The sequence below is a fragment of the Eubalaena glacialis genome, chromosome 4, assembly GCF_028564815.1.
Source record: "Eubalaena glacialis isolate mEubGla1 chromosome 4, mEubGla1.1.hap2.+ XY, whole genome shotgun sequence".
NCBI classification, from domain to species: domain Eukaryota; kingdom Metazoa; phylum Chordata; class Mammalia; order Artiodactyla; family Balaenidae; genus Eubalaena; species Eubalaena glacialis.
In genome coordinates this window covers 8,505,937-8,523,155 of record NC_083719.1, presented here as the reverse complement: position 1 = coordinate 8,523,155, position 17,219 = coordinate 8,505,937, and positions in this window count along the sequence as shown.

Sequence of the window (17,219 nt, the reverse complement as noted above, 5' to 3'; positions counted from 1 at the left end):
TTGATTCATTCATTTATTTATCTACTCACTTACTAAATATTTTTGCCCCCCTACTATGGGTAAACTATATTAATACAGCTTTGCAGATGTGGCTTCCATACATTATGGTGAAACAGTATTTCTATGCCTGAGTAACACACAATCGATCTTATGGAAGATACTCTTTCTGGCTAGGCATTTCATGATAATACCTAAATGAGCACCTGCATGCTGTTAAATAGTGCTGACTGTTTAGGAAAATACTCTGGCATTTAGGAAAATACTCTGGTGTGAAAGGGGAAGTTTCCCAGGGCATAGCCAGGAGAGACAAAGGGAGCAATGAATTGCTTTGTGTAATCAAGTTAGAGGGATTTTGAGGTTTCTGGGATGCTGAGAAGTATGGAAGAGAGGATATCAGAAATGTGAAGAGGTTTTATGGGAGATTGTATTTTCCAAAGATGGAAACATCTCCCATCTCACAGGCTCTTCCATCAAGAGGTGGAGGCCATGTCCTCTTCCCCTGAACCCTGGGTAGACCTTTGTGATTGCCTCAATCAATGGAATACAGCAGAAGTTGCACCATGTGACTTCCAAGGCTAGGTCATAAAAGTGCCATGAACTTCTACCCTGTTCTCCTGGGATGCTTGCTCTTGGAGCCTGGCAGCCATGTTGTGAGGAAGCCCAAGAGAGCCCAGGTGGAGAGACCACATGTGTAGATATTATGGTCCACAGTCTGCTCAAGTTCTCAGCCAACAATTGGCCTTAACCACCAGACATATGAGAGAAGAAAATTTCAGCCCCCAGCTATTATATGACACCCAGCCTTTGAGTCCTCCCAGAGGAGGTCCCAGAAATCATGGAGCAGAAGGAAGTTGTTCCTTTTGTGCCCTGTCTGATTCCTGATCCCTAGAATGTGTCAGCATAATAGATTAAAAATATTTTTAAAGATTTGAAGAACAGTTCTAGGTTCATGGCAAAATTGAGAGGAAGGTAGGGACTTCCCTGGTGATTCAGTGGTTAAGACTCTGAGCTCCCCATGCAGGAGGCATGGGTTCGCTTCCTGGTTGCGGAACTAAGATCCTGCATGCAATGCAGCACACTGCAGCCAAAAAAAAAAAAAAAAAATTGATAGGAGGGTAAAGAGATTTCCCATATTTTCACTGCCTGAAAAATCCTCTGTGGTCTACCTACTCATCCCTTCCTACCCCTCTCACCCCCACCCAATCCCTGGCAACCACTTTTTACTTGATTTTTTCAGGATGTTATATAGTTGGAATCATACAGTATTTAGCCTTTTCAGATTGGCTTCTTTCACTTTGTAATATGCATTTAAGATTCCTCTATGTCTTTTCATGGCTTGTTAGCTCATTTCTTTGTAGTGCTGAATGATATTCCATTGTCTGGATGCACCATGATATATTTATCCATTCAGCTACTGAAGGACATCTTGGTTGCTTCCAAGTTTTGGCAATTATGAATAAGGCTTCCATAAACATCTGTGTTCAGGTTTTTGTGTGGACATAAGTTTTCAACTCCTCTGGGTAAATACCAAGGAACGTGATTGCTGAATGGTACAGTAAGATTATACTGAATTCTGTAAGAACCCATCAAACTGTCTTCCCAAGCGGCTGTGCCATTTTGCGTTCCCACCATCAGTGAATGAGGGTTCCCGTTGCTCCACACCCTCATCAGCATTTAGTGTTGTCAGTATTGTGGATTTTGGCCTTTCTAGTAGGTGCATAGTAGAAAATGTTTTTCACTTTTTAGTTTGGGGTGGTTTGTTGCATAGCAATAGTGACAGGAAAAGGCCTCAAAAGAGACAGGGACAGAATTGCAATGGGAGGCCTGGGGGATCTGGGAAGAAATTTGGCTTTCAAGTTAGTTCCTCAAATAATGGCTCTCCTTTTAAAACCAGAAATGTCTGCTATTTAATTTATCTTCTGTGATGTAACTCCTCACCATCACCTTGAATCTTTAGTAAAAGTCTGCTACCTTGAGGGAGCTGTCTTTGGAGAAAAAGGAAAAGATCTGCATTTTGTGGGTGGTTTATAGCAAGGGGAGCTAGAAGATTCAAGTCCAGGGTTATCTGCACGGAGATTATGGAATCTGTGAAGGAAGAAAGAGGAAAAGGGGACTGGAGGACCTATGGGCCCCAGAGCACCCCCAAACATACAGGGAGGGTGGGGGGCTGTCCACTTTGCGGTAAAGAGGCTTAAACCATTCTGTTTACATATTAAAGGAAAAGTGAGCTCCTGGGTCACCCAGCCCACAAACATTTGGATTATATTCATGACAAAATTGGTTCTTTGTCTCAACATCCTCTTGGCTGAGTGTCTGAGTGTCACAACCACACGTCTCATCAAACGTGGCACTGGTCTGTCCGAGTGTCTGTGTCAGTGTCTGTGACCGAGCGTGTCCTGGTAGCTGGCGTGTGCTGGTGGTGCTTAGAAATCAGCTGGGCCCCAGCTGGTGGAGGTGGGTCCTGCATTGCCGTCCTGTGACACCCGGGGCGGACAGAGAGCTTCTCTGTTCTTTGGAAATAGCATCTCGATTTTCCTTTGGGAACCACATGGGCTCCCCACTCTCAGGTCCTGTGTTTAGTTAGAAGGGCCTGACCCCCACCCCAGCTCCCAGGGCATTTCCATCTCCTGACTCAGTGGTTGAATCACGGTGGGCTGGTGACCCAAGTCAGTCCACGAGATCCCACCCCGACTCTTCTCCATGCCCTGCTCTTTCTACCAGGGGGAAGGCTAGTGGGATATTTGCCTGGAGCTTCCAGAGGCTGCCCAGGGATGATGACCACCAGCAAGAGGGCAAAGCATGCGGTGGGGTGGGGGGTGGACACACAGGGAGGCCTGCTGGCACTGCTGGAGCCTGGATCCAGCCTGACCAACAGGCAGAGCTTAAATGCCGTGCCCAGGATTGTGGATCTAGGAACAGGCAGTGACATGAGGTCAGGCTGCGTACAGCCCTGCGGGGAGTGCACTGGGTTCCCACCCCTGCCCCTCATCCGGCCCAGGAGGCTCCTGCAGCTTGGAGGACAGTCCCACAGGCCCACGCCTGCTGCCTCCAGCCCCACGTCCTCTGCCTAGGCCTTTCTCCGGCGGCTGGAGAGCTTACCCTGAGCCTAGGGCAGGGAGATGCTGCACCGGGGACAATCCCCCTCCCACCCTCACCCAACAGGGATGGGAACAGGTGACACTGGGCAGTCCCTCAGACACTCCAGTGGGCCCCAGCTCCAGCTACCCCGGGGGTGACCTGCCCATGGACACACCCTTCACCAGCTTTCCCACTTCCCCTCCCCTCCTCACCCCTCCCTGTCCCTGGGTCACCTCCCAATAAACCATCATACCCAAACCCTTGTCTGAGCTTCTGAGGAGACCCCAGCTGACATGGGCACCATGGCCTGCAGCATCCTCCGTGCCTGCAGCATCCTCTGTGTCTGCAGCATCTCCGTGCTTGCAGCATCTCTGTGCCTGCAGCATCCTCCATGCCTGCAGCATCTCTGTGCCTGCAGCATCCTCTGTGCCTGTGGCCTCCCTGAAACCTGAGCGCTTAAGGACTAGGGAGCAGCCTTCAAAGATGGAGCGGAAATGATTCTCACCTCTGAATTCTCACCTCTCTCAGGGGAGAGAAACAACAACATCGCACGTCTTTTCAGACCTGCAGAATGGGGTCCGCAGAGTAAGGATCTCCAGAGACGTCTACGCTCTGATTCTTGGAACCTGGGAACACGGACCTTACGTGGCAAAAGGGACTTCGCCGATGGAGTTAAAGTCACAGAGCTTGAGGTGGGGGGCCGACCTGGACTATCTGGGTGGGCCCGATCTGCTCACATGGGCCCTTGAGAGCGGAGGACTTCCTTGCTCTGCCCGAGGTCAGACTCGATCTTACCTCCCTTAGGACACCGGGTAGGAGGAGCAGGGGCTGTCCAGTCATTTGTCCAGTTTTCCTTCCTTGACTCACCTGTTCAAGCTGTCCCCAAGAAGATGGTTCGCCCTGCGTGAGCTCAGCTCAACGCTTCCCACTGTACCATCCGGCCAGCCTGACCCGGGCTTTCCTGTCCTTGAGCCTCTCCTGTGCGCCTGGCGGTGCAGCAGTGCCGGGGGCTCCTTGCGACGGCCTGGAGTAGAAGCCGCGGGTTCCGGCTTTAGTGACTGCAGGTCCAGGGGGCCTTCCCCCACCCCCGCTCCCGCCTCCATCCCTCCCTTCTTCCCTTCCTCCGCCTTTCCCTTCCCCCCCTCCCTTCCTTCTATGCCTCCCTCCTTCCCCACCCCCTCTCCCCCCCCCCCCCACCCCGCCCCGTCTGCTCTGGTGTATAAAAAAGGCTTCAAGCACAGGATTAGGAAACCACATAGTACAGGGGGCCATATAATGAAAAGGGACAGTGCTTTGCTCTGCGCCCTCAGCCCAGCTGAGGGCTTCAGACAGACCTGCTTTGAAGGGTTTCTGTGTTTCAATCTCCTGGCCGCTCCTCCATGTCTCTAAGTTAAAGCTCTTACCTGGCTCTCTCCTGATTCATCAACTCCAAACACGATCTACTGGCTTCCTGCTGAGAGAGATGAGGCTTCAGCCCCTCACCCCCTCCTTCCTTCCCCATCCCAATAGCTACATCACTTATTTCATTGCGCCTTTGTTTAACTGTGTAACTCTAAATAATATATTTAAACATCTAATTCTTGTTACTTCAGCTTGAGAAAACCACACACTGCCTCTCCCTCCCTTTATTTCCCTCCCGATGTTTCATTATCTGGATTCAAAAGGAAGATCAAAACTGTCTATGTACAAACTCCTCTACAAGGACCCCTGCCAAGTGTCACTCCTTCCACTGAGATTTACAGTAGAGGTGCCCCTGGCCACCAGCTGTCATAGGAAGGCAGCCTCTGCTTTCCTGGGGTTTTCCTCCCAGCTTGGTATTTTGGGGCCTTATTTCTTTCCACTTTCAGGGCCCCTCTCCAGACACTCCCAGCTTTGGGCGTGTCCTGCACTTATGGCTGCCAGAGGCTCATGGCTGATGGTTCCTTCCTGGGCAGCGAGCTCAGCCTCCCTTGCCCGTTGCCCTCCTGGAGGCTCCGACCCCCTGCTCCAACCGTGCCTTCCTCTCCAGGTGTGCCACCAATGGTCCCCGGGGCCTTTCCCTCTCCACTGTCCTTGGTGGAAGACTCTACTTCCTGGAGTCTATCCTCCCCCTTTCTTTGTTTACTCCCTAATTTTGCTAGAGCACATCCTTGGGTAGTTTTCTAAGAAAGGGTGCATGGGAGAGAAATTTTCATCATCCTATGTGTTCTTTTGCTGCCGTAACAGATGACTGCATGCTCAGCATTTATTATCTCACAGTTCTGGAGGGGTGAGGGGCCCGGACATGACCCAAGTGCACTTCCCGCAAGGCTGTACAGAGTCTACTCTCAAGACTCTGCCCCTTCCTACCATCTCCCAGATCCATGATCCTGGGCGTGGTATTTAAACTTTTGTGTTTATTAGAGTCCCCAGGGGTAACAGATGGCATGTTCTGTTAGGATAAATGGAGGAGGTTTTATTTTTAAAGGAACTCATTACAAAGGTATGGCAGGTATCGGGAAACCATGGCATAGCGCGGGAACCAGGGCTAGCAATGGTGGAGCAGTTGCCACCCTAGGAAGAGGGAAGGGACAGGTTACTGAAACCCAGAAGAGGAGAGAGTGGCTGGAACAAGCCACCTTGAGAGGAACAGTGACAGTCTGTGGACGGACTTACCAGACCGATATGACCTCCATGGAGGAACCAGAGAATAAACACCCTGATTTACTCTCCTCCCTCCCTCCCTCTCCTGCTGGGGCTCTTGCTAGCTGAACCCAACTGGAAGCCAACTTCTTTGGGAGCCTCTTGTAGAGTTTAATCAGTCCAGAGTCCTGGGGTGGGGACCAAGGTGGAGAAGGGTGGAGACAGACCCAGAAAAGCAAATGGAAGGATCTGGGACAGGTGACCCCTTTGCCCTCAGCATCCATTCCTGTCCTTTGCATGAAGAGCTCATGTCCCCAGCAGAGGGAATGTGTGAAGTCCCACCAGCTACTCTCACTGCAAAGTGATATTAATTTGGTCATGTTTCCATGTGAAATCTAAATTGTCAGCCAAGCCTGTGTCCTTCATTTAAGGAAATAGACATGGGGCAGGGGTCAGCAGCTAGGTTTATCACCGCCGCGGCCGTGATTCCCAGCTTGGTAGGTCAGGGGGCCTAGAGAGACATCTTTTCCCACCACCCATACTTTAGTCTCCCTGCCATGTGCAAGCCCATGCTGGATGGATTCTTTACTGGTGAGATGACCCCCACTTTCATTCTTGCAGGGTGTGAGATCTTGGTGACTTTTCTGCAGTTTTTTTTTTCTTGGCCAGGAATGTGGGGCAAGGGAGAACAAAGAAGTACCCCAACAAATTCTGTAGGCTGTAAATACTTGATATCCTCTTTTCCACTGGACCCCTACTCTGGCTGTTGGTTCACTGGGAGGTGGAGGGGGGACAGGGGAAGGTGTCTCAGCTTCCAGTTGATCAGAAACATGATTGTTTTCTGCTTTGGTCATGGACCTCCAGATCCACTAAACCCAAGGTCATGGACATGGGAAGTAAAACTTCTGGTGTGTTAAGAGCTAGAACAGTAAACACTTGTACCTCCACCCCTTGTTTCTTTGGCCTGTGCTCCTGGCTGTGGGGGAAGATTGCACCATATGTTGATCACTGGTTTAATCCTTAAACTTTAAGGCAGACATTCTACCCTACAACCTTATAGGATGTTTGCTTCCAGCTGGTACTGTGATTGGGCTTTGAGCAGACCATCCCATCATCTCTCGAGCCAGCTGATTCTGGGCAATAGGTAAACCCAGGGGATTCTATAGGCATGATCCCACTGAGTCACTTCCTTTAAGTGTCCCCTAGTTGATGTTATGTGGGACACCAGGGTGCTCGTTCAGGGATTCTGGCATTCTGTAAATCCATTAATGGTGAGACTGGCAGAAGTGCTGAGGGCAGGAAAAGAAAACTCACACTTGGAATGTGTGCTACCCTGTGAGGACAAAGACTTGTCTCCTCTATAAAGCGAGCGGTCCAATGTAATTCACCCGCCACCAGGTAACCAGCTGGTCCTCCCAGGGATGGTTCCAGAGTGGAGGCTCACTATATTCCTCCGTTGTTGGAAGTTTGGGCGCTCGGCAGCAATGGTGGCCACATATATCTTGGCGAAGGCAGCCATGCAGTTAGGCTGTTGAGTCCGTGTGTGGCATCCATCCTGACCCCATGCCCGGTGTTCTTGCCCACCTGATATAGAGTGCCTCTTCCACTGTGGCTGCCCTCCGGTGGGCATTTGCATGAACACAAATGTGTTCACATTCTCAGAAGTCCTTCCACACAGCTCTCCTCCAACCTCCTTACTACCAATTTTTCAAATTTTTTTTCTCAAAGGCCCTGACTAGTTGGTCAACTCATTGACCCCCTCTGATCACTCAGGGTATATTCACATCTTCAACCATTTATCCTTCACATGAAAACCAGATGTGCCTCCTGAAGTTCTATCTTGGGGGAAGATTTCCTATCCATTGTCTTTCAGAAATGGTCCTGAGTGCAGCAGGCACCCTCTTCCAGGGAGTTCAGGTGACCACGCAATTAATCCATGAGTCAGGCTTGTACTCTTTCCTCCTTCATTAACTGGCCATATGGAATCCCCATGAGGCCATAGTGCAGGATGGCAGAGGGGTGAAACAGACACTCTAAGGAGGCATCTTGGAGGCTGAAACCACCTCCTTTTGCAGGTCAATTATGTTGCCTACACCTGCTTGGACCAGATCTCCACGTACCGTTTCCATTTTATAATGGAATGCTTTCGTGCACATTCAGTTGTTCTTCATGGTGGTTTGGTAGATCAGACATCCAGTTCTCGATGGGCAGTTCAGCTCACATTGTGCCTGTGCCTCGTGGTTAGTCTTTCTTCTTCTACCAGGTCGGGTAGGAAAGGAGCTGTTTGCGCAATGGAGAAGGTCCTTGGCAGAGGGAGGCAGTGCCTTACTCCTGCACCTTCAGGGTCTGTGCTGTGAACTCTTTTTGGAGCCTCTCAGAGGCTCCACACAGCATCCCCCTGCTGCAGACACTTCCAGTATCATTGGGTCAAATGGCCCCAAAGTCAAAGTCCAGGGCAGTGTTCACTGCAGTCTCAGCTCTCCTGGAGCCTTTCCTTGCTCCAGACTCTGCTTGAAACTGGCACCATCCGGGTTGACAGGGTTACTTTATGGGCGATATGGCTAGAGAAGCATTTTCAAACATGGTTTGTCTTACCTCCCCAATCCAAAGAAACCTATAAAGATTGTGCCTCTTTCTTTGTGGTTATCAGCGCAAGGGCAGTAACTTGTCTCTCATTGCAGAGGAGGTATCCTGACCACTGAAGCCCTAGAACCTTCCTTGATGTGCCAGGCTCCTGAATTTTCCCAGGTTTATCTCTACCTTGTGGCACACTTGTGAGGACTAAGGCTTGCTGAGTGCCAAGATAAATGTGGAAGGCGTGCTGGAGTTGGAAAATTATCATTTTATGACCATTAAAGATTGGTTCAGGCAAAAGTCCTCAATGAGTGCTAAACCAAGAGGGAAACTTTGAAGAGGAGGAAGATCTTTGTATAGTTTCACAGCATCTCCCCACAGACTGCTTGTTGCTTACAAGGGGGAAAATAGCAACTACACAGTGGAGAAATTGGACACTAATTTAACGAGGAGGTAAAAATTAACCTGTGAGGAGTAGAAGAATATCCAGGGCCTCCAGATATGATGCCCTGAGAAGGATAGGCATCACTCATGCCGTTTTCTGTCCTGGAAGAGCATAACCTGAATCCGGCTATAAGGGACCATGGAACAAACCCCAAATGAGGAAGAGTCTATTAAAAATAAATTGTATTCTTTAATAGTGTGTCTTAGTCTATCTGGACTTCTATAACAAAATGCCATAAACTGGGTGGCTTAAACAACAGACATTATTTCCCACAGCTCTGGAGGCTGGAAGTCTGAGACCAGGGTGTCAGCTTGGCTGGGTTCTGGTGGGAACCCTTTTCCAAGTTGCAGACTGCAGACTTCCCATTGTGTCCTCCTCACATGTTGGAAAGAGAGTGAGAGAGCTCTCTGGGGTCTCTTTATCAGGGCACTAATCCCATTCACGAGGGCTCCACCTTCATGACCTAATGCCCTCCCTAATACCGTCACCTTGGGGGTTAGGATTTCAACATATGAATTTTGCGAGGACACAAACATTCCTTCCATAACAGTGTCAATGTCATAAAAGACAAAGAAAGGCTGTGGGAAATATTATAGACTGATAGATATTAAAGAATCATGGTAACTAAGTACAGTACCTGAGCTGGGTTGGATTTTGTAACGGAAGAAAAAAATTCTCAGAGGACATTTTTGAGTCAGTTGATAAAACTGGAATAAGAAAGGCAGATTGGATAAAAGTACTGTTTCCATGATAAATTTCCGGAGGTTGATAACTGTTGTGATTATGTAAGACATTATCTTTACATTTAGGAAACACACACTGAAGTAGTTAGGATTAAAGGGCTATGATGTAAGTAGTCTTTGTTCAAAGGGTTGAGAGAGGCTGACACAGAGACAGTTAAAGATGATAAAACAAATGAAGCAAAATGTTAACAGTAAGAGATTCGGGGTAAATGGTGCGTGAGCATTCTATGTACTATTTTCATCTTGCCAATTTTCAGTAAGTTTGAATTATTTGCAAATAAAAAGTAAGAAAAAATGAGCAAGGGACAGAAAAAGGCTGCAGGAAACATCCTTATACATGTCTTTTAGCCCTTGTGTCAACATTTTTTGGGGAAATACTCTACATTCTTGGACATGGAATTGCTGGATCAAAAAGAGTCACATTAAAAAAATTTGGTTGATATTGCCAAATTGCCAGGCCATTTTTGCTGCACCGTATCTCAAGATAGAAAGTGACTGAAATGAACATCACTGATGGAGACTGACAATACCACCACCAAAGGAGCGTGTTGCAGGCTTGTTGGGCATGGATCCCATTTTCAGAGGCCCTTTAAATGCCCATGTGCCTTACAAGTAGGGCAGGAATCACGGGAATAGTCATCATAGGTGTATTAGTCTGCTTGGGCTGCTGTAACAAACTACCACACACCAGGTGGCTTAAACAACAGAAATTTATTGTTCCACAGTTTTGGAGGCCAAACTCTGAGACCCAGGTATCTGCAAGGTTGGTTTCTTCTGAGGCTATGAGGGAAGGATCTGTTCCAGGCCTTTCTCCTGGGCTTGTAGACGGCTGTCTTCTCCCTGTCTATTCACATCATCTCCCCTCTGTGTGTTTCTGTGTCCAAGTTTCCCCTTCTTATGGGGACTCCAGTCATATTGGATTAGTGCCACCCTAATGAAGTCACTTTAACTTGATTAGCTCTGTAAAGACCCTATCTCCAAATAAGGTCACATTCTGTGGTACTGGGGCTTGGAACTCTAACATACAAATTGGAAAGGGGTGGACACAATTCCACCCATAACAGCAGGGGTCTATGTGCTCTGGAGCAATTCCCGAGTTTTTCCAGGCTTACCTCCCACCTGCTTTGAGCCCTGTGTCTGGGCTGCATCTCTTTTGGCTGCATATCTTAGCTTCTTTTTCATCTAGCTCTGCTCTCATTGGCAGCTTGTCTTGGGGCTTATTCTCCTGGCTCTCACCAGGCATTCACTTCTGGTAGTCACCCCCAGAACCACTGGTAAAGAGGCCCTGCAGGCTGAGAAAGAGCTGAGGGCTGCACAGCTCAGCTGGTGGCCAGAGCCAGGAGAGAGAAATGAAGCCTGCATCTCATTTTTCTCAGCATCCTCTCTGCTGCCCGACATCCATCACTTGTTACTATTTGTGAATACAGTGTATGCCAAATGTTGTTTTCTGTTTATGAATACAATCCCACCAGCACATCATATTCCTTCTGTTCATTGCACCCCATTTGCTAAACCCCTGCTGGGGGTAAGGCACCATGGCAGGAACTCTGTTAAGGGCTGTAAGAGACAAAAAAGGAATCAGACTCAGGACAGCATCAGGCATAGAGAGGATGGAGGACTAGGGAAAAGGTGTGAGTGCAGATACAACATCATATCAGCAGTGGTGAGGGTCTGCTCCAGAACAGTCCTTAGACTGAAAGATGCAGTGGCCTATCCTATTAATAACAATTAGTGAAGAAAAGAGCTGGAGCCTCTGAAACAGCATGGGCCAACCCAGTCAAAGATCTCACCTTGAATCATGTTGGTAAATCCTATGATTTGCACACGACGCCACTGGGTTGCCTCTTCTCTCTTAGTAAACTTTGCATGAAAACAAGCTGCACCGAATCAGAGAGATGCAACACAGATTTTGAAAGGCTTTCTTTCCTTTGAGGCTTTTCATTTTATACCAGAATTCTGATGAAAACTCTCCCACACAACTACATCTCCCCATGGGCCAACTAGCAAGTCAACCAGTGGGTTTTAGGTGATGTGTCTGTACACAGACTCAACACTCCACAGCTCCCCAGAACGCTCCAAGTGTCCTCAGCCTAGAGCTGTCCTGTGGGCATTGCTGGATCAAAATATTTTCTTTCAAATTGAAAATCCCAGTAGCTCAAAATCATCAGAATGTAATGAACCAGGTGAAAATCTGATTTAATATCCATCTCTGCAAACTGAACACCGAGATGAGGAAGGCAGGGGCTGGGGAATTCCTTCAGGATGGAGAAGGAAGCCACCGACCCAAGGCAGCCACTCATCCGTGGACAGCAAAGGACAAAGGGACAATGCAGCCAAGGCCGAGGTGTCACTCGGGATTTCAGGGGGGTCCTCCTTGGGGGCTCTTATCAGCTGAGGAAATGAAGTTATAGAAACTGGAATCAGGGACTTCCCTGGTGGTCCAGTGGTTAGGACTCTGCTCTTCCACTGCAGGGGGCATGGGTTCGATCCCTGGTCAGGGAACTAAGATCCTGCAAGCCATGCGGCACGGCCAAAAAATAAAAAATAATGATAATAATAATAAAAAAACCTGGAATCACCCTTCTGTCAATCTTAATTCCAAACCTTCTCTTCCTTTACCTCACCTTCTACTCTGTATTGGATTGAATAGGTTCCCTCCCCTTCCTGCTCCCACCCACCCCAGCTCATGTCTACCTGGAGCCTCAGAAGGTGACCTTATTTGGAAATAGAGTCTTTGCAGATGTAATTGGTTATGATGAGGTTATACTGGAGCGGGGCTGGAGTAAGGACACTGGTGTCCTTATAAGAAGAGAAAGCAGACAGGCAGGGAGAAGGCCATGTGATGACAGGGCAGAGATTGGAGTGATGCCTTTATAAGCCAAGGAATGCTAAGGGCTGTCGGCAACATCATCAGATGCCAGGAAGAGGCAAGAAGGATTCTCTCCAGAAGCTCTAGCTAGCACAAGACCCTGCTGACACCTTAATTTTGGACTTCTGGCCTCCAGGACTGTGAGAGAAAAAATTTTCTGTTGTCTCCAGCCACTCAGGTGGTAGTCATTTTTTTGGCAGCCCTAGGAAACTAATACATCCTCTTAGAAGAGGTGTTTGGGGATAGTTTAAAAGATCAGAAACTTCTTTTTCTTCTTGGGTGGTCCGGTGTGTGTGTGTGTGTGTGTGTGTGTGTGTGTCTCAGCTTGGCCCTGTTTGCACTCACAGGTGAGTTGTGTGGCAGATCACAGGCTGGTTTGAGGATGGCGGCTGCTGAACTCAGATTTATTTCAGAGATGTTGGGTTATTTTGTCTTTCTGTTGTCTGAGGGCTCACTGGAGCTGACTCAAATGGTTTCTCAATCATATGAGAGAAGCAGCTACTCAAGTATTTAATGAAGTTCTTGGCTCCGTGTCTGGGGCCGTGAGGGTTGGTTCCCTACTTTCGGGAGGAGGAGGATTTGGATGGGCATAGATGTGCAAAGGGCACAGAGCAAAGGTACGGGATGTAGAGGTGAGCAGGGACTCTCCATGTTAGGAGGAGGGGAAGTACCATGGGCTAAGGGAGGCCAGGATGGGTTAGAGAGCAGAGGGCCTGGGGAGTCCCTGTGGGTGTCTGACTTGCCAGAAGAGGTATTGAAGAATTGTCTTAGCTTCAGTTTGCGGGACGGGTCAGATGAGGGGGACAAGGAGACAAGGAGAAAGAGAAATCCCTGCGGACCTCTGATGTCCCCAACTTCCGTGCTGTGACAGAGCTATGCCAGGTCTGGAAAATCTCCCCAGCAACACGGCAAACGGGGCCCAGAACCTTGCCACTCAGGGTTCCGAGTTCTAATTCTTGGTCTGTGGTTTCAGCAAGTCACGCTGACCTTTTTGTGCCTTCGTTTCCTTCCTAAAAGTAATAAATCACTGACTGTTGTGTCCAGTTTCAAGTGGCACATAAATGATGGTAAAGCAGGCTGGACATGTAAATTATCCAGAAATGATAAATGGTGGGTCCCACGATCCCGCCAGCCTGGCAGGATCTTCCTGCCACAAAGCTTTCCACTGGCCTTTCTCTGAATATCTGACGACAAATAAGTTTCACTTTTTTTTTTTTTAACACAAGCATGAGATCCTCTGTGTGGAAGTACGGATCCTGGTTTGTTTTTCCTTGTCCATTTCCTTTCCAGTGCTCTCTCTGAGGACAAATTTCCTACATCCATGAGCCCCTCAGAAGTGACAAGGAGTGTAGTAGTGTCATATGCGTATAAGTTGTGATATTGTGCAGAAATCAGACTCGGCAAAGATTCTGCAGTCAGAGAAAGGTGCAGAGGTGTGGAAAGACAAGCTTGAATTCCGTGGGGCTGGGTCCTGCATGGGGACCGTGCTATGGCTGTCACCATTTGACTGGTATTATGCTCAGGGCCAGGTGCCTCAACAATTTTTGTTGTTGTTTAGAGTCCTTTTTTTTTTTACCTTTTAAAAAAATTGATGTGAAATTCACATATCTTAAAGTTAATCGTTTTAAAAGCGAACAATTCCGTGGCATAGTATGCTAAGTTGTGGCTCCACCTCTCCCCTCCCCCGCCCCCTAGCGCCCACCAATCTGCTTCCTTTCTCTATGGATTTACCTGTTCAGGACATTTCAGGTAATTGGAATCATATAACATTTTGTGTCAGTCTTCTTTCTCTCAGCATAACATTTTTGAGGTTCATCCATGTTGTAGCATGTATCAGTACAGGGGTACCTCGGAGATATTACAGGTTTGATTCCAGACCACCACAGTAAAGCAAATATTTCAATAAAGTGAGTCACACGAATTTTTTGGTGTCTCAGTGCATATAAAAGTTATGTTTACACTATACTGTAGTCTATTAAGTGTGCATCATGTCTAAAAAAACAAGGTACATACCTTAATTAAGAAACACTTTTTGCTAAAGAATGTTAAGAATCATCTGAACCTTCAGGGAATCATAGTAGTAATATCAAAGATCACTGCTCAGAAATCACCATAACAAATGTAACAATAATGACAAAGTTGGAAATACAGTGTTACCAAAATGTGACACAGAGACACAAAGTGAGTAAGTGCTGTTGGAAAAATGGCGCAGACAGACTTGCTGGAGGCATGGTTGCCACAGACCTTCAATAAGTACAAATGAACTTATTTATGAAACAGAAATAGAGTCACAGATGTAGAAAACAATCTTATGGTTATGGGGCGGGGGAGGGGAGAGGGATAAGTTGGGAGATTGGGACTGACATATACACACTACTATATGTAGAATAGATAACTCATAAGGACCTACTGTATAGCGTGGGGAACTCTACTCAATATTCTGTAATGACCTATATGGGAAAGGAATCTAAAAAAGAGTGGATCTATGTATCTGTATAACTGATTCACTTTGCTGTACAGCAGAAACTAGCACAACATTGTAAATCAACTATACTCCAATACAAATTAAAAAAAAACTTCAATATGTAAAAAATGCAATATCTGCAAAGTTCAAAAAGTGAAAAAAATAAAGAGAAATAAAACAAGGTATACCTGTACTTCATGCCTATTTATGGCTGAAAGAGATTCCATTGTGTGGCTAGACCACATATTGTTTATCCATTCATCTGGTGATGGACATTTGGGCTGTTCCTGCCTTTTGGCTATTGTGACTACCATTGCCATGAGTACATGTGTATGTATATATATGTGAGTGCCAGGTTTTAATTTTGGGGGGATATACCTAGAAGTGGAATTGCCGGGTCATACGGTAATTTTACGTTTAAATTTTTGAGGAACCACTGAACTGTTTCCCACAGGTGTGGTACCATTTCACACTTCCACCAGCAATTCACGGGCACTCACTTTTAAGGAGGCATATACCCCGAGGGTCAGGCAAGTCCTGACTCTGCACTTGAAAGACCCTAGAGTGAGTGCCTCCTTAAACCCACAGACTCTGATGCCTCATTCTCCTCACCTTAGTCTTGGCCCCCATCATGCTGCTGGTCAGGCCTGTTCCCTCCATTGAAGGGCCATTGTCAGTGATTGAGGTGAGTCCCAAGAACCCTTTCGTGGCTTAGGAGAAGGTTTTTTTTAAGGTTTATTTTATTTTATTAATTTTTATTGGAGTATAGGTGCTTTACAATGTTGTGTTAGTTTCTGCTGTGCAGCAAAGTGAATCGGTTATATGTATGCATATATCCACTCTGTTTTAGATTTCCTTCCCATTTAGGTCACCACAGAGCATTGAGTAGAGTTCCCTGTGCTATACAGTAGATTCTAGGAGAAGGTCTTTCAATATAATTTCCCATGCGGGTGTTGAAGTACCTGCAGGGTTTACACAAAGGCTCTGGGTGTCAGGGTGTACCAACCCGGTCTCCTAGTGACAGGGAGGCCCACTTTGAAGGGGGCCAGGCTGGGGCTCCTCCAACTTTAACAAGCGCCCGACCACCTGGGGATCTTGTTAAAATGCAGCGTCTAGTCCACTGGGTCTGGGCTTGGGCTGAGATTCTTCATGTCTAACAGGCTCCCTGGAGGTGCTGGTGCTGACATGGTGAGGACCACCCTTTGAGTAGCAAAGGCCTAGAAAACAAGAAAAAAACATGTCACTGGGAGAAGAGCAAGATGCAGCTGGGCCTCCTGGTCTGACCGTCTTTCTAACTTTCTGTTTGCTTCTTTCAGAGTCCCCGACTTCCACCTCTCACGTGGATGCTGTCACATGGTAGAAAGCCCCCTCCAACAGCATATCCTCCCACATCACGTGTCAGCCCTCCCCGTTCATGCCTGTCACATGTCTGCCCTCCCCGTTCATGCCCCTCAGGGACCAGGCTCAAGTCTGCGAGGGAAGTGTTGGATTTGCCCATGTGGGTTAGGTGCTCTCTGGGGACCAGTCAGCACAGACAGGAGGTGGGGTCTGTGGGCAATTGACATCCCCCACTGGAAACACGTGGTTAGAGTGAAAGGGAAACATTTTGCAGAATAAAGGAAGAACACGTGGAGGAGTGATGGGAAGACAAAACAATGAACACCATCAAATGGGCGGGGGTGTCGTCTAACTGTAGCTCCAGGCTCTGGACAGTCTAAGGCAGGAGAGTCTTCTTACCTCACCTACTGTAAGGAAGAAAAATAAGGAAACTGATTGTACATTGGGAATGTCACAAGCTTTGGCAATTTGCTTAACAGTATTTCTGTTTTCTATAAAATTAACATGGGAATTTCCTTGGCTTAGGTTATATTGTAGCGGTGCTTCACAACCCCTTTTTACATCATGGCACGTGCAGAAAATGACAGCAATTGTACAGAAACTGGGGTAATTGGAGGCGGCTGTGAGGTGAAGGGTCTGGACTCTGGGTGTCATGGGACTGAGGGGATCAAACCCTATACAACCATCTTTAACACATTTGCCAAATGCCACTGAGCTATGGCACCCTGCTTGGGAATCTCTCTTTTCAAGGGCTGTTTCAGGTTCACAATCCTTATCTTTATTAAGAGAATCTGCACCCTAGTATCAACATTATTAGTCAGACAGTCATGCATGCAGTCAAAGTCTGTATCCTTAAGAATAAAAGTCATTATCATTAAGGAAAATGATAACTGGTTGGTTCAAAGAAATGTAATGATCATCAATATTTCATGCTAATTTTTTAATTTGTCATGCATCCAAATGCAAAATCCCCTATTGCTTTAATTTCCACTGAGTCTAGTTCATCGAAGCAAGAGTTAACCTATAATGAAGAGTGTCTCCTCCTTACTTCAGACACTTATTGCTTCTGGATGGCTTAGTACATGAAGAATGTTGCCCATGCTACAC